General features: G+C 37.1%; 1 protein-coding gene across 1 annotated transcript in view; it reads right to left on the bottom strand.

The window, feature by feature from the left end:
- The window catches only part of PKIB (cAMP-dependent protein kinase inhibitor beta), a 102,867-nt gene that overhangs the window by 78,733 nt on the left and 4,955 nt on the right, over positions 1-19,179 (bottom strand). Inside the window, exon 2 of the mRNA XM_079939722.1 lies at positions 152-245. The gene's annotated coding sequence lies outside the window, so the exon portion shown is untranslated. The remainder of the gene's footprint in view (positions 1-151; positions 246-19,179) is intronic.

Genomic DNA, 19,179 nt, shown 5'->3' with positions numbered 1-19,179 from the left:
TCAAGCTTCCATTTAACCATATTGATCTGTTTTCTAAAATAAAAACCTCCCACTTTATACCTTTTCCTTGGTGTCCTCTGGCTTTATAACAACAAAGATATTTTCAGGGACACCCTCAATAGCAGGATTGATGGATCAAAAGTGTACCCACCTCTGTCTTTTCTGCCCCCTGTGTGGCCTCAATAACTTGATAGTTTCCAGCTCCCCCCAGATTTCTCGAGTGCTTTTTCAGTATACCATGACCCCTGAAGGAAACAAAGGGAAAAAAAGATGTATTAAGATAAACATCCTCCTTCCTTGTCTCTTTCAGGAAAGAACAGATGGTTCCTTGAGCAACAACATCCAATTTAATGACAAAATGAGACACAATTTTAAAACAACGTTCATTGTTATTTTTTCATTCCTCATCCTGATTTCTTTTATACGTTTCAGATTTATAACAGGAGCAGGATAAATTTCCTTGAGTAAGCAGCTCAGCAGTCTCATAAATGAGGAGTGTGTTTCCTCTTATTATTTTGTTCCCTTTTCAAACCCACCAATTGTATTCTGATCAATCTTTCTTGTGTTTTGCCCCAAGACTGTGTAACACAGGCGGTCAGAGACATACCTACTAAATAGTAAAATCAACAGTATAGCAAAATATATTTTTTTCTTCAGCTTTTCAACTTTCCATTGAAAATAGTTTCACTAGCTGAGTGACAGCCTTTCTCAGATGTGTGACTTGAAAAGCCATAAATCCCTGCTTTTGAATTTCAATGCCAAGGAGCAAGGACACTGTTTTCCTCAATTATATAATATGGAGATTGGAACTCTGGAAGAGAAAATCCACCCAATAAAACCTGGCCCACACATAATGCCTCAGCATCAAAAGGTAACTTGAAATTTTGCTATGAATAGGCATCTGATGCACTCGCATGGTTTTCCTGTTCCTATCCTTTTAGATATTTCTATATCAAAAGCCCCCACTTTAAAACTAATAATACAGAAACCAACTGAGTCATTTCCATATATACTCCTGAAGAGGTGGCTACAACCGATCGCTGGGTAAACCAGGCTCCCTTTAACTCAGGCAGTCTATATATTTGAGCAGACACATAACAAATGCTTAGTTGTCCTAGATGAGAGAGCCATGTTTCTTTCCTGTTATGGAAATCATCTGTTCCTTTTTCTATAAAGCGTGAAACCAGGAATGTCAATATTCCTATGCTTGTATGTGCTAACTTTACTAGGGTTATTCAGAGCAGGACAGAGTCTAGTGCTGGTTGCTGTTTTCTTCTCTCCTTTCTATCTAATAAACCACCAAATTCTGTCTATTCCAGGCTCAAAATTGTCCTTGAACTCACTCTTCCTTCCAATTCCATTCCCACAGGCACCATCAAATTCCACCCTCCTCACCCACACCTGCCTCCATCCCATCAATTCTTACAGAGATTATGATATCTCTCACTAGTCTCCCTGGTTTGAGAAACAACCCTTCCAGTCCATATTCTACAGCCCACCACTCACTTTGGGATAATAACTGAACTTGTGATTGGTATAAAACCCAGGAATTATACGTGGTAGAAGTATTTCACCATGATTCTCAAAAAAAGTCTTTTTCTCCAAATGCCAATAGCATGTTAGCCATCTTTCAAGTTCATCTGTAAATAATTTCATTACTGTTCTTTCCTCTGCTTCCCACATTTCCTTATAGCTTACAAGTAAGCCAGTAAAAGAAAGTCCTCAGGGCTTGTAACACAGAGGGAGAAGCACTGAACTCAGTTCTAGTTCCAGCTTATCCCTGTATCAGCTGTTGACTTTGAGGAATCATCTTTTTTGTAGGTAAATGACAGAGCCTTGCTTATCAAATGGGATGGAAATATTTACCCTGCTTATCTCTCCACGTTGTTTTGGGAATCAAGAAAGATCACATACAATAAAATACACATATGCAATGTTATTTTATTACTCTTCCTGAAGTACTACAAAAGCAAAAAATGTGTTTCTTGTGTTTAACACTAGACTCAGTTTGGGGGTCCTAGAAAGGTAGCTGTGATCACACTCCCAAGACTTACAGCTTCCTTTTGGGAGTGTGATGGTCTCAAGAGTTTTGTTTTGGCTTGCAAAGGAATAATAAAATACCAAAGGAATCATACTCTAGCATATTTGGATTCCCAAGACATACTGAAATCAAAAAGAGGAAGAAAAGGAAAAGGGACTCAAAACAATGAGAAATCTTAATTGGCTGAAACTGCCATTTAATTAAAATAACTCAACTGTCACTTATGGCACAAATGTTAATACAATCTCTTTAAAACCCAGCTGAATCCTCCAGATATCACTGGACACTTTGCAATAGGAAATACAAGCCCATTCCCTATCACTGTATTGTAGGTTTTTAATTGGAGAATGTATAATGTGTACAACAGGATGAGTTCATTTTGCTTCTAAAGAGGAAATAAAAAATATCAACCTGAATATCACTCCACATATAAGCAGGACTGTAGGCTCCGTTTAAGTAGGTTTTATTTTAGACTAAAAAAAACCCACCAAAGGCATATATTTGAACTCATGCATCTAAACAGACCAATGAAAGTGTAGAAATTAAGTGCAGACGGGGAAGCAGAGAATGGTAGGAATAAAGTCCACAGCTGTGTTTTCTTAAAATCCGGTGAGAGGAATGTTAATCAAAGTTCACAAAGTTTAAATTCTCCTTTGAACTGCATAGGTATAATCAAGTAAAGAAACACAACCCTCACTGAAGTATAATTTTTTTAATTTGAAATTATTGTCCCATATTAAGAAGGTAAGTTTGTTCATTCATTCATCCAGATACTCAAAAACCAATACTTACTGATTAGACTTTGTACAAGATGTGATAAAATGTGCTGGTTTGAACCCCTTGGCCACATGGGGCTAGCAACAAACACCAAAAGAATTGCACAAATAGGCCATATTAAAAACTTCCTGTTTCTTCCAACCAGAATGCATATCATCCCCCTGTGCTCTCACTAGTAGGCTCTGGGCCATCCTTAAAAGCCCAACTCAAAGGTTGCTGCTTTTGTAAAGCTCTTTGGAACTGCACAAGTTTGGTGTGAGTCGTAACCCCTGCCCCTAAATCACTTTGTTCATAACTCTCTGATGCACTTATCACGGTTGACTTCACATGACAGCTCTGTGTGTGTCAGTCTCCCCTAGCAGGCGGTGAACATCTCAAATGGCAATTTTTTATTCATCCATCTACAGCACTTGGCACAATATATTGTAGGTACTCAATTAGTGATTATTGAATGGAAAATTCATACATCTTTACTTGCATGAGCAAAAGGTATAGAATAACTTTAAAAGGAAGAGTTGCAAATATTTTACACTTATTCTTGCTACATGTAGTTCTAAAAAGATGAATTTATACCATGAACTTATACCTTTGTGAAAATATGGAAAATTCATGTATTTATAAAAGTGGTCACAACAAAATTAGCATTATTCTCTTCAAATTCCTTTATTTACTTATACTTAAATTTCCCTCTTCTGACCCTTAGATTAGTATCCTCTATTTTTTCCTACTTGATTGATTTGTATATGCTTGATTTCTATAATTGTGATAGCTTTTAAGCTAACCTACTAACCAGATCCTTGGCAACTGCTACATTTTCAAAAGCTTTAATAGCTATTGTATATACATAAAATTGCAAATAACCTGTTTTATCCCTTCCATCTTTCAGCAAATATTATTACCTACCATGTGGTAGATGCCACAGAGAAAACAAAGACCCTGTTTCAGGGGACAGAGGGTTACAGCTAGAGCAGGCGATAAGAAATATACAAAAATGACCAAACTCAGAAATCTATCTAAGTGCCATATCTCTAATTTATCTAAAATTATTAACTAAAAAAATTTTTTGAATGAAGCCTCAGTAGCTGAAGAATGAATTAAGAGGAACTGATGAAGATGACTAAGAATCAGAAATACAATCATGTTTCAGATTCATTTAATACTAATAGTTAAACATCCTGTCTGTCTCCTAAGATTCAAGTCAATACCATAACCATAGGCAAAGTAAAATCAGGTTTTCTTGTTTTTTGATATTGAGCTGCATGAGCTGCTTGCAAATTTTGGAGATTAATCCTTTGTCAGTTGCTTCATTGGAAAATATTTTCTCCCATTCTGAGGGTTGTCTTTTCATCTTGTTTACGGTTTCCTTTGCTGTGCAAAAGCTTTTAAGTTTCATTAGGTCCCATTTGTTTATTTTTGTTTTTATTTCCATTTCTCTAGGAGGTGGGTCAAAAAGGATCTTGCTCTCATAGTGTTCTGCCTATGTTTTCCTCTAACAGTTTTATAGTGTCTGGCCTTACATTTAGGTCTTTAATCCATTTTGAGTTTATTTTTGTGTATGGTGTTATGGAGTGTTCTAATTTCATTCTTTTACATGTAGCTGTAAAGTTTTCCCAGCACCACTTATTGAAGAGGCTGTCTTTTCCCCACTGTATATTCTTGCCTCCTTTATCAAAGATAAGGTGACCATATGTGCGTGGGTTTATCTCTGGGCTTTCTATCCTGTTCCATTGATATATATTTCTGTTTTTGTGCCAGTACCATACTGTCTTGATTACTGTAGCTTTGTAGTATAGTCTGAAGTCTGGGAGCCTGATTGCTCCAGCTCCGTTTTTCTTTCTCAAGATTGCTTTGGCTATTCGGGGTCTTTTGTGTTTTCATACAAATTGTGAAATTTTTTGTTCTAGTTCTGTGAAAAATGCCAGTGTAGTTTGATAGGGATCGCATTGAATCTGTAGATTGCCTTGGGTAGTAGAGCCATTTTCACAATGGTGATTCTTCCAATCCAAGAACATGGTATATCTCTCCATCTATTTGTTTCATCTTTAATTTCTTTCATCAGTGTCTTATAATTTTCTGCATACAGGTCTTTTGTCTCCTTAGGTAGGTTTATTCCTAGATATTTTATTCTTTTTGTTGCAGTGGTAAATGGGAGTGTTTTCTTAATTTCACTTTCAGATTTTTCATCAGTAGTGTACAGGAATGCAAGAGATTTCTGTGCATTAATTTTGTATCCTGCTACTTCACTGATTAGCTCTAGTAGTTTTCTGGTAGCATCTTTAGGATTCTTTACGTATAGTATCATGTCATCTGCAAACAGTGACGGCTTTACTTCTTCTTTTCCAATTTGGATTCCTTTTATTTCTTTTTCTTCTCTGATTGCTGTGGTTAAAACTTCCAAAACTATGTTGAATAATAGTGGTAAGAGTGGGCAACCTTGTCTTGTTCCTGATCTTAGTGGAAATGGTTTCAGTTTTTCACCATTGAGGATAATGTTGGCTGTGGGTTTGTCATATATGGCCTTTATTATGTTGAGGAAAGTACCCTCTTCCAAAAATGGGCAGAAGACCTAAATAGACATTCCTCCAAAGAAGATATACAGATTGCCAACAAACACATGGAAGAATGCTCAACATCATTAATCATTAGAGAAATGTAAATCAAAACTACAATGAGATATCATCTCACACCAGTCAGAATGGCCATCATCAAAAAATCTACAAACAATAAATGCTGGAGAGGGTGTGGAGAAAAGGGAACCCTCTTGCACTGTTGGTGGGAATGTAAATTGATACAGCCACTATGGAGAATAGTATGGAGGTTCCTTAAAAAACTAAAAAATAGAACTACCATACGACCCAGCAATCCCAGTATTGGGCATATACCCTGAGAAAACCATAATTCAAAAAGAGTCATGTACCAAAATGTTCATTTCAGCTCTATTTACAATAGCCAGACATGGAAGCAACCTAAGTGTCCATTAACAGATGAATGGATAAAGAAGATGTGGCACATATATACAATGGAATATTACTCAGCCATAAAAAGAAACGAAATTGAGTTATTTGTAGTGAGGTGGATGGACCTAGAGTCTGCCATACAGAGTGAAGTAAGTCAAAAAGAGAAAAACAAATACCGTATGCTAACATATGTATATGGACTCTAAAAAAATAAAAAAGAAAGAAAATGGTCATGAAGAACCTAGTGGCAAGACAGGAATAAAGACACAGACCTACTAGAGAATGGACTTGAGGATACAGGGAGGTGAAAGGGTAAGCTGGGGCAAAGAGAGAGAGTTGCATGGACATATATACACTACCAAACGTAAAATAGATAGCTAGTGGGAAGCAGCAGCATAGCACAGGGAGATCAGCTCCCTGCTTTGTGACCACCTAGAGTGGTGGGATAGGGAGGGTGGGAGAGAGGGAGATGCAAGAGGGAGGAGATATGGGGATATATGTTTATGTATAGCTGATACACTTTGTTATACGGCATAAACTAATACACCATTGTAAAGCAATTACACTCTAATAAAGATGTTAAAAAAATTAGGTTTTCTAATAATTAAAAATGTAATGCTTGAACTGTAATATTGCTTTTACATAACAACTTGGCAAAGTTGACCAAGAGTCTTTAAAATGTTGACCAGCTTTGACCCCACAATCCCACTATGAAACTCCCTTGACCTTTTAGGTCCCTAGGATAACCCTCTTTTTACTTTGTTTTTGCTGCTGCTGGGAGAGGAGAAAAAAAGATTTTAGCATTCAATAAACACCTGTTCTGTGTCATGAGCCTTGCTAGACGCTTTGCATTTTATTCCACTTAATCACAGTTAATCTTTGTTTTAAAAAAAAAAAAAAGAAAAATGGACTTTTTTCAAAGCTTAAAGATGGTGAGATACCTCCCTATGGTCACACAGCTAATAAGTCACAGAGGCAGGGTTCAAGTTCAGCTCTGACTAGAAAGCCTGCGTGATCCACTAGGCATCATTGCTTCACAATATTCCTGGACTCTTGACCTAGTTTTACATACAACTTTTCACCTGTATTATTTTTCTCATGACTAAACAGCAATTCCTTGATGCCTTGTATCTCAGAGCTCTAAGAAACATGACTTTTTTGGAGAATTGATCAAAAACAATTCACTTATTCATTTCCTCTATTTTTTCTTTTAACCATTTCCTATTCCTTCACATCTCATATACCAAAGAAAATATACCTAACATCTCATCCTGAAGAGAAACAACTTCAGTGCTAAATGCCTACTGAATTTATTTTGCAAATTCATAGAATTTGGATGGATATAAAAAACTTTGATTTAAAAGGTTTCTGGCTGTGGACTATAGACCCAAAGAATAAATTAAACAGACTTTGTTTAGTAAAAGATTTCATAGTTTTCACTCTCTTTTTCATTCTCTCATTATATCATTATAACCTAAAAACAAGTTTGTTGTGAATACCGTTTCATGTTGCCCTCATGAAATAATATGGCGCTCAAAGTATAGCATAATGATTGAGAAGCAGAGTTTCTAAAGACAGACTTTCTGATTATAAATTTTTAGTGTATACATCTGGCCTGGTTACTTGACCTTTCTGGGCAGGCCTAGACTTCTCCACATGTAAAATATCCATAATAATAGTACCTCTCGTATACAGTTGTTGAGGAGTGAAATGACATACTAAATTTAATTTGCATAGAACAGTACCTGGCACATACTGTGCTTAATATGCTTTAGATTTATTAATACTCTTATATAACAAAGATAAATAGAACGCTTATGATATGAATGATATGAATGATACATATGATAAAAACAATAAAAAGTTCACATTTAAATATTAAGTAGCTTTAAAAATAAGGCATCTTAAAAAACATTTAAATTTTCTTACTGTTGATATACTATCTCAGTTGTACTCTAATTGAATGGCTTAGACACATTAGTGTGTGTGCATGTACATGTGTAAAACAAAAATCTGTGTGCAATTCTTATGAGGAATTTTTAAGTTTTCAAGTATTTTTTTCAAAAAGAATATAGGTCCCTCAAAGAGTGCAGACCCCAATGCCAACAAAGAAACCTCCCACTTTGTACCCAAAGCCCTGCTTCCTGAAACCTTTACAGGCAAACAGTTACAGCACAAGGCCAGAAATACTGAATGAAAAAATAGGGAGAGAGGGAGATAAGAAAAGATTACGTCACTTCTATCTAGCTGGCCAGTGTTATTTCTCTGTGATGGATGTTCATTCCTCTGCTTCACGCTTTAGCCTTTCATGCAGCTGTGTGTTACTCCAAAATATTGAAAGAGCTCAATTTTGGCCATTAAAATATGTTTCTGGATCTCCAGGAGAAGGTTTACTTAATATGGGCAACTTTAAATCCTAAAAGAAGAACTTACCCTTCTTACAAGAGCTGATTAGTTTTGACATTTTATCCACTCTCCTGAAGAGTCATTTATGGGCTATGTTAAATACTAAAAAATAAAGTAAGATGTGGTCCTGGTGAATCTTCTACAACAGAGAGAAAACTCAAAGCAGTATCTCAAATATTAGTAGCAAGTTCTTGCATTGATATTGAGTCAAATACTCTGCCATGCAGGCCCACTTGACCAGATCGGAGTTTAGCTTGTTGTTTTTTCTCAAATATAAACATTTCCTTGTTAATAGGGAAAGTTACATATTCCATGAGGCATAAAGAAAAATTACTTTCCATTGACCCAGAAAACTTACCTTGCAACTATGCCTGAAGGAGAAAGGAACTGGAATGAGAGTATTTGAAAAAAGAACTCTGGCTGCCACAGCTACCTACCTTGCTCTAAGTTCATGTTTAATTAAATTTACATCAGTAATTCCATAAATTGCTTTCATGTTCATAGAACTTAAGTTATCATCTTTGATTCTAAGGTCAGACACTTACTGCTAACAACGCTTGTGCCTTTGAGGGAGGCTTGGTCCTCTGCCAGGCTGTACTGCTTCTCCCATGGAGATGGGTCCACCACGACTATACAACTCCATGGGGGACAATGGGACACCACCAGCCCCCTGGTTGCTCAGCAACAACCCATTATGACTGCTCCTCTTGGACTACTAGGCAACAGCACTGAGCCTGACTCAGCTGCTCCCAGGCACTGCCTCTCAAGAGGGCCAGGTTAACAGGAGGCCAAGGGCCCTAAGTGACTAGTTACATAATCTAACACATTTCTCGGGATGCTCTCCAACTAAAAAATCAGAGCAGAGTTAGTTCCTACCCTGAAGGGTACCCTTGACCGTATCCTTAATTTAAACTCTACCCTTGAATCTTTAGAGAAGCTGACAGAAAACTAATGCATCAGAGTCAAAATCTGTGGCCAAAAAAAGTCTATTAAAAAAATCCCACACACATACATAAAGGAGGCCATTCTTTTTTTAATCATGTTTAAAATATGACTTTCAAACCTTTCTTAATTTCAAAGAATTTTACTATTTACATACTTTCTGTTAACAGGCCCCCCAAAATGGGGAAAATATATTAAACCACTTACTTTTATGGTAAGACTGTTCCTTAAATAGCTTAACACATAACTCTAGGTATAGCAATTTCTAGGAAAGATCTTCAATTCTTATCTATAGTTTAACCCACATTTATGTCTTCTTAGTTCTAGACTTTTAACAAATAGAAATTAGGCATATTTTTCCATCCGTTAGCTGACCTACCTTTTAGGACAAGGGCAACAACCCAGTCAACCAACCTAAAAACTTACCCACACATGGAAACATGAGTCCAGCCTTGCTCCCGTCTCCTCTACTGTCACTTTCCTCTTTGTTGCAGAAAAAGAGATGTGTGCTCCAAGAGACGTGGACTCACAGCCAGTCTACCACGGTACAAATACGATTCTACTGCTCCACTTATTCAAAACCTTCAGTCAACTCCAAGCAATTTACCGTGAAATGCAAGGCACTTCTGAATCTACTTCCCTTTGAATTTCCACCCATATCCGCAGCTGTCCAATATACTGATCTAATTGTAGTTCCCTAAATACATCACACATTTTAAGCCTCTTTCCTCTTCCTAGGACATATTCCTCTTTGCCTGGCAAACTAGTGGTTATCTTTCAAGATCTAGCAATAACATCACCTCCTCTGAGACACTGTCCCTGGTTTTAGAATTTCTTATAACCATCTCTGAGCATCTTCTACCTGATTCACACTGCTATAGCGGCATTAGTCACACTGTTTCACAGTAATTTACTTACTCAACATTAATCCCATGTCCTTCAAGGGCTAGGACCTTGTTCTGTTCAACTTGGTCTCCTTGGTGCCTGGCATATTCCTTTGCATTAAGAAGCTGTTTACACTATGGCTTTATTAATGATTAGAGAACAAAACTCCTAGGCAAAATTGTAAAATAGATGAGGAGTGGGCATTATTAACCTCTTAATTAACCAGGGATGGGTAATAAAGCAATTCAAATCAAAACAAAAACTTAATCTCCTGACTTCTGGGCTGGTCCTCTTCCTAAATTATGATGAATCATTGAGAGCAAATAAGTAGATACCTCTGCAGTGATCCAATCCATCCAGCAATATGGCTAAAATAATCAGATTTCCTGTGTCCCTTTTTTTTTTTTGCGGTACGCGGGCCTCTCACTTTTGTGGCCCCTCCCGTTGTGGAGCACAGGCTCCAGACGCGCAGGCTGAGCGGGCATGGCTCACAGGCCCAGCCGCTCCGCGGCATGTGGGATCTTCCCGGACCGGGGCACGAACCCGTGTCCCCTGCATCGGCAGGCGGACCCTCAACCACTGCGCCACCAGGGAAGCCCCTGTGTCCCCTTTATTATAATCATAATAACATGAAATTCAAGGGAGCTACATGGTCAGGTAACCAAATCACTAAACGGTGGTCTGGAGCTGGTCTCAGGGAAGATAATTTCCCATTCAGATTAGCAACTCTTAAAGCAGTTTTTGCAGGAATCTTGGTGCAAGTAAAGTAGGGAAGAGAGTAGAAAAGAAACCAAAAATTTTAGAGCTAAATAGAAAGCAAGAAAAAGCTATTCTAATTTTAAAAACCTCCTAAGAAATACTTCACAAAACAGCACTTACTCAACATCTGTCTCCTGCAAAGCACTAATTTAAAAAAAAAAAAAAGGAACATGAGCAAACAACACACAAAAGCCCACAAATGCAGCAGCCAAGAGTAACAGCATGAAGCCACTCAAACTCTTACTTCACCACTTCAGTAGCTAAAGATATAGGCCTCCATTTTCAAATATAACAATGCTTTTATGCTTTTTCTACAACTTCTTAGGTTCACATATGTGTTTATCTAAGATACTGCCAAATTTTTAATATTAGCAGTAATGTGATTGTCTAAAATAATCCATGCAATACAAACTCTAATCAACGGACATCTAAATTTTTAGCTTATCTGTGTTAAGCTGAGAGGGAATTCTTAGTCTATTACAAGCTTGTGGTTCTAAATACCCCTAAGTCTGTGCTTCATCAAAACTAGGAAACCTGCACCCTTGGAAATACCAGAATGTACTCACAACCACATGATAAATTTTGTTTATCAAAGGAGTCTTATTGACAGTATATATTTAAAGCATGTTTTTATACTAAAACAAAATGAACACATTATAGAGTGCATAATGTATACAAATATGTAAGATGAATATGAAATGTCAAAGAAACTTTGTACTTTTCTATGGAGCACTGTGAGTTATGCCTCTAGATTTCTGGGAGTTCTTTGGTGGAAAAGCATGAGAAGCCCTACTCTAGGGGATTCCCTCCTAGATGCTGAGGAAAAGATTACTTTCATGTAAAAAATATACATCACCTTGGCTCTAGCATACCACGACCACTGAACTCAAAAAGTGCTACCATACTTAGACATACCATTACTTTTTTTATTGGAACTTAACCTTTATAACAACTTTTTTATTTTGAAGCAAAAACATTTCTCTCTCCAACAGTCCTAAATCTTTCTGCAGGTACCCCACAGGACCAGTCTAAACTCCTATATATGTAAGACCGTCCTTCAAATAAACATAATAGTCACAAGTAATGGAGGCGTACTGGATGCCAGGAAACGTGCTGGGTACTTGACAATCATTAATCAAAAAATAAAACTGCAGGTAAATAGTATCATCTTTATTCTACAAAAAAGAAGTAGATGAAGAGGAGGAGAAACGGGGAGGGGTTAAAGGGAAGGAGAGTGGGAAAGGAAACAGTTTACAAAAGGATAAGCAATTTTCCCAAAATAGCACAGCTCATTAGGAGCAGAGCTGAGCTCTAACTCCAAAGCTTGTGCTTGTTTTTCTCTTTCTTTATACATCATGTTATACTACATTTCCATGCCCACTTTCCCAGGTGTTCATTTCTCCTAATGAAATATCTCCATTTTACAACTATTCCTTCCATCACTTCTGCAATAACAGACCATCCTGATCAATGTTCGTGTGTGTGTATTTATTTGTAGGAGTAAAATATCCCGAACAATTTGGCCACGGAAGAACATAGTTGGGCTGTCACTTCCTTTGCTCTGGATAAGATACTGCTATTGATACAACTTAAAAATATGCTACCTATGTTGGATAACCACTTGCCATTATATTGAATTGGCCATAAACCAAAATTCTTTAGTATTGTTTTAACAGATTCTGCTAATAACCATTTCTTCTCTAACTGGTTTCTTTTTTAAAATGTATACAACTCTTGTATTTACCTACATATAAACAACCTGTCAAAATAAATTTTTATTCATAGTCATAGATTATATGACTCTCTACTACTTTCAAGGATAAAAATTAGCTACCGGGGCTTCCCTGGTGGCGCAGTGGTTGAGAGTCCACCTGCCAATGCAGGGGACACGGGTTTGCGCCCTGGTCCGGGAAGATCCCACATGCCGCGGAGCGGCTAGGCCCGTGAGCTAAGGCCGCTGAGCCTGCGCGTCCGGAGCCTGTGCTCTGCAACGGGAGAGGCCACAGCAGTGAGAGGCCCGAGTACCGCAAAAAAAAAAAAAAAAAAAATTAGCTACAAATTTAAGTCCAAAGTTTTCATCCCAGCACTTAAGATTCTTCACTACAGCCTCAATGTATCTTTCCACCCAGCCCCTAAAATTTCCACCCAGCCCCTAAAATTCTACACAGCTCTGTCTCACTCTTTTCTGTATTTGTACCTTTATTCATGCTGTCCTCTCAATCAGGAATGCTTCGTCGACTCATTGAAATTTTATCAGTCCTTCAAGGACCATCCCAATTACTACATTGCCTTTAAAGTCTTTCTGATTAATTTCAAAATTTATCTTCTTCTTCTTTGAAACCCCACAGCTTTTTTTTAGTTCTGTCCTAGTATTAGGACAGAAATGTCCTATTAAATGTCTGCCTAGCAGGAAAGGTATGTATATTATTTTCTCTTACCTCCCCCAAACAGATAGAATCCTAAACTTCTTAAAAAAAGATGGAGTCTCATTCCACTTTGCAATATATCACTAAACACAGTAGCTGAACCCAGGAGGGTGCTTTTTAATAGATGTTTATTTGAATTTAGTTAACTATTCATCTCAGAGATGCATGTACTGAGTTCTAAAATTCATTAAAAACTTAAGTAAGGAATATCTATAACCAACCACAGAAAAGAACCTGAATATCAATGGGTACATATAGCACTAAAATATGGAATTATAGGCTCTGTTTAGAATAATACAGGTATTTTTTTCACTATATTGATCTCATGATGAACTGAAATCGCACCATTCATATTGGTGTAATCATGTTGACAAAAACTGAAATCTCAAGAGATTAAGAGACTGCTTCAGGGTCACATGACTAATTAAAAGCTGCGTTGGCCTTACAACAAAGCTTTCTAATTTCTAGCTTAGTTATTTTTCTCTACTATTATCATCCAAATCATGTGTTGATACGTTTTCATAAATATTAGCTGCAAAAATAGTTATGTAAGAGAGAAATATTCTCTTCTTTCTTATATATTAATAATCTTAAAATTATTATTTGTACAGGTAGAATTTAAAATAAAATTCATTAATGATGATTAAAGAGGATTATAATACACAAAATTTATTTATACAAATCTTACTTATTTTGCAACTTAACTACAAAGACAACAGTCAAGAGTCAGGATATTAACAAATGTTGTTCAGTCAAAATAAATGTCATAAAACCTATGTCGTAAAACCTATACACTAATAATATTCACGGTCTTTACTTATAAGCCAGTCCTACAGATTTAATCAGAGCCTGTTTATGCCTCTGGTTTGTTTTTAACCTCTTGTCACCAATTTAGAGGATAGTAAAAATTTTGCCTGCCCAACATCCATTTCCCCTTGAGAAGCCTTTCCTCCTATAGTCACTGCATGTGATTCGTTGTTTCCGAGAATGAAGTTGAGACTCAGACCTGACATATCCAAGCTCTAAGTGCCCTGAGCCACAGTGGCTCAGAAGTGATACGTGACACAAACCTGCCTCAACAGGCTTATTATTACGTTTTTCCAACCCAGCAAATGCTTAAAGACTGGGTTTGTGGTGCAAGTTAGTCCACCTTAGGGCTGGTGCCAAAGCTACTAAGTGAAGACACTTTTTTCTCTTTGAATTTAAACTTGAGGAGTTAGGCCTGGAGCTGTTGATAGCAATTTTGTCACCAAGCAGAGCTTGAGAATGAAGCCAAGTTGAAAGAGAGTAGAGCCAAGAAGTAGAAGGGAATAGGGTCCTTACAAAATAATGTGAGCTCTAGATCAAGCCGTGACTGAAAGCTGGGTTACATAAATCTGATAAATTCTCCCATTCTCCTTAAGCCAATTTGAAGTGGATTTGCTGTCATGAGCAACTGTAACATTCCTAACTAATGCACTCAGGTATCTGACTTTCTCAACCCACAACAGATTCAAAAGGTCATAAAGAGAGTGAACAGTAAGAGCTATTACATACATCAGATGAAGTAGCAGCTTGCGGTTTGAAAGTGATGATGAAGACAGGTAATATGTAAAAAAAGAAAATAAGGAATTTCAAAAGTGTGGAGTCTTTTAGTCAAGGACTTACTCCACATATCATCCTGGGAAACCTCTCAGTCCCAGAAAAACCAGGATAGTTGCCATGCTATTTGGGAGCACAGAGATTCTTGCAGTGATTTGCATAAACAAGAAGATAAGGGGTCATTAGGTCACAGAGGACTCAAGGCAGGTGGTGGTGAGGCTCTGAGGTTGCTGTACTTGTAGGGGAGAGTGTGGTAAGCACACAGAATTCTTAGATTCTCCACTGACTTGTACTAATTGGAAACGTGCAATCCACTGAGAAACATCTTACTCCAAGCAATCAGAGCATGGAGAGTAAAAAATAGATGGATCAAAGAATCGGCCATCCCAATGAAGCCAAAGGACAAGTGTAGGTGTGAATCTTTGGATTGGTGTAAAAAAAAAAAACAAATATAGGATGCTATGCCCAGAGAGTTTCAGAATTTGAGATTTTAGGAAGGAACAATTTCATATGATAAATCCAGGTTGTGACTACAGAAGGGGCTGGGTGAAAGGAAGTAAAAGAGAAGACTACCACTTGAAACTGTGGAGGTCACAAACTGAGAGGCTGTGGTGTTGGGTGTAGACATGAAGTCACCCAGATTGAGGACAGGAGACAGGTGGGAGAAGATGACTGTACACTGTTGCTGGAGTGTTCATTGAAGGAGGGGTTTGTTCAGGTGGTGAGTAGATCACAGGAATGAGCAAAGGTAGTTGATAGCATAGCCAGATGGCTCAAAGGAACAGGAATGAGTATAAGAGTGTAGAGAAACAATGGTCTACAGGTGGGAGGGTGTATGGAGGGCATGTGTCCCACCTCCCTACCCTGAGATTCATGACCTATGGAGTAATCAGCAGTCTCCAACAGGAAGGACTCACGGGGAAGTGGGATACCCCTGGGAGAGTCAAGATTCAGGGCTAGAGAAAAAAGTGGAGGTTAAGAGGAGTTTACTGGGACTGAGCAGGTGTTCCAGAGGGCATGACAGAATGGTTTTGAAGGAAGAATAAAAAGCAGAGATTAGGTCAGGGAGAGGCAGCACAAAGCATAACAAAGTTTCAAGGCAGAGAGGAGAAATGAGCAGACAAACGATAAAAACAGAGATTAAGCATTAGAAAATTAACTGTTTTTCAAGGCTAATACAATTACATGTTCCAAAACTGGTAACATGGGAATTTAGAAAGAGCTAGCAGCTATGATGTGGGATGTGGAATTCCTTTTCCTCCTGGGATGAGGTGGTGAGTGACAAACGTGGGTCAAGGAAGTTTAGGGAGGCAATTGAAGAGCCTGCAGTCATGTGTAGGAATGGTGGCCAGGAAGGCATGTGAGAGGGAGTTCTGTGGGACTTCAGGATGATAGGGCCAGTTATAACGAGGTGGGCTCCAAGGAGGTGCAGGGGCATGGGATGCTATTTCAAATCAGCGGGGAAGGAATCAATGACAGAACAAACGAATTTGAGACAAGACTAGTGATTAAAAAATGTTAATAATAAAATTAGATTACCTACTTCATCCCCTACTAAAATAACTTCTAAAGGATTAAAACTTTAAATTAAAAAAGACATCAACAGTACTATTAAAAACATAGATGAATATGTTTAAAGGGGAAAGTCCTTCTCAGAAACTATGCGAGAAGAAATTGACAGCTTTCACATCCACAAAATTTAAGGATTTTACAAAGCAATGCTCCCTAAAATAGTTAATGGCAAACAAACGAAACTGATTAAAACATTGCAACATAACAGACATACAAAGAGTTAACATCCTAATGAATAAAAAGCTCTTGAAACAAACAAAAAAGGATTAAAAACAGGCAAAGAATACTAAAAAGCAATTCGTAAAACTAAATCCAAAATATCCAATAAACATACTGACTAACTAAAAATATTCGGCCTCATTAGCAATCAAAGAAATACAAATATGAGGTATCTTTTCCTACTGATTTCTAAATTTAAAATTTTTAAACAGTATTAGTATGTTGGTAAAAATTTTGAGTATAAATTGCTGCAGGCTTCCTGGAAAGAAATTTTGCAAAATGTGTCAAAAATGGTTAACAAGTGAATATCCACTGACCTAGCAAGTCCATGTCTAGAAGTCTATTCAAAGAGATTAATAAAACAGCCATGTACAGTGTATAAAGATCACAAACAGAGTTGTCTACTATAGTACTGTTTATACAACCAAATTTGGGAACATTCTGCATATTTGCCAATAGGGGTTAGTTAAAATTTTAATAGAACACTATGTAGCCATTAAAAATATGATTTAGCACCTTGACAAGATATAGTAAGATGAAATATTAAGGGAATATGATATACCACTTTTCTTTTTAAAATCTACATATATGCAAAGAATTTTATAACTAATGGTGGAATTTAGGTGGACATTATTTTCCTCTTAATACAATTCTGAATATTTCTGATTTTCACTGCAATGTGTATGGTCTCAGAAACACTATTTCAAAACTTTAAAGTTTAAAACTTAGTGGTATTTTAAGTGGCAAACATTACCTGCTCAGAAAAATTACATGTGGAATAACCCATTATAATGTAATAATAGGGAGCTGACAAAAGGGTGAGACTGAAAGAAAAAAATCACCTGATTATATTTTGACATCTGTGATTCTTGGTGAATAATTTATAATAGCAAGCATATATTGTCCTTGGAAAAACTGAATTCTACATTTGAACATTGCCAATATTTAAAGCAATGCATTTTAATGATTTGTTTTCCTTTTCTTATTTCTGTGTTAAACTGATGATTGCCACAGGGTGCAGCAAAATTAAAATGTGGACTAACTGGAAAATTCTGTTTCATACCCTTAAGAGCTGAAATTTTATCTAGCCAAAAACTATTTCATGGGTCACTTTGAATAATAAGAAAAACGTTATTTTTTAAAATTTGCTCTTCCTATTCACTTGTATTCTGGTAATAATAATTTTAAGAAGAAAAAAATAATTTACAAACTGTATACCATTATTACATTAATATAAAAACATTCTTACAAATGGACAAAGACTGGAAGATACTCAATACTGAAGCAATTATGTTTGAATATTAGAATTGGAATTTTAAAATCTTTCAGTGTTCTTAATAGTGTGATGGTTTTATGATAAAAAATATCTGCAGGAAAGAAGCTACCTAATAAAGTAAACTTTTAACAATCCTTTTATAAGATAATTTGAGATGTCCTTAGATATAACTGAAACTGCTGTCCTTAGTCAAAATCATATTTCATTAATCCATATTTTAAGTGGATTACATTGAGACAAAACCCACAAAGTGAAGAACTGAACCAATTTGCTATTAGGACCAATAATAATTATTGACAGGTAATATGAAATTTTTCAACAAATTAGGTAAATTAAGATACTTTTTGAAAGAGTTGGTAAAAATAAGCATCTATGAGTAAAAAAAAATGCTTTGTTTCCTCCCATTTTGCAGTTACACCTGAAAAGTTTATATTTCCTTTCAAAGCATTCAAACCTAGAACCCAAACATGGACTTCTCACAGTTGCAACAACCTATGCCGGGTTTTACTTGAAGCTTAATATCCTTTGGCAAAAATCCACAAACATCTCAGGGAGCTGACCCAGATGTACCCTGTGAAGAAAGTATTCCCTACTTCCCCCGAAAACGTTCTCCCACTCCTCCCTGAGGCAAACGAATACAAACTATGCCCCCCATGTTGCAGACTGGTCCCATACCCATACTGTCAAACCCATATGGTGCAAAATGAATGGAAAACCTGAAATGACCTCATTTATATCTATGGCTGGGTTGGTGGCAGAGGGACCGTGGATGCACTGCCCAAGTTATCACACTGCTTATTTTATCACACTGCTTATCTTTACAACTGATACTGAAGATGGGCACATTTCAAGCGGCTAGCAATCCAAAATCCAGGTATCAGGTTTCTTCTTGGGAACTCAGGAGAATCTGTTCTATGCCTCTCTCCTAGCTTCTGGTGGTGGCTGGCAAGTCTTGGAATCCCTTACATCTGCATAACTCCAATCTCTACTTCCACTGTCACAGGCTTGCCTTCCCTCTATGAGTCTCCGTCTCTGTGTCTCTTCTTCTTATAAGGACACCAGTCATACTGGGTTAAGGGCCCACCCTACTCCAGTATGACCTCATATTAACCAACTACAACTGCAATGACCCTATTTCTAAATAAGGGCTCATTCTGAGGTTCCAGGAAGTACATGAATTTTAGGGAGACATTATCCAACCCAGTAAACCCACCAAATCTGCCTTCATTCTTCTATTGCCACCTTTGTATATAGTGCTGGTCCTCAACCTCAAGCCAAGAAGCTGAGAACCACCCTTCATTCCCACCTCCCTTTAAATTCACATCCCAGTTATCATCA

The sequence above is a fragment of the Stenella coeruleoalba genome (genome assembly GCF_951394435.1).
Source record: "Stenella coeruleoalba genome assembly, chromosome: 12".
Lineage (NCBI taxonomy): Eukaryota > Metazoa > Chordata > Mammalia > Artiodactyla > Delphinidae > Stenella > Stenella coeruleoalba.
The sequence above is the reverse complement of the archived record's forward strand: the minus strand, read 5'-3'. Positions and strand labels throughout refer to the sequence as shown.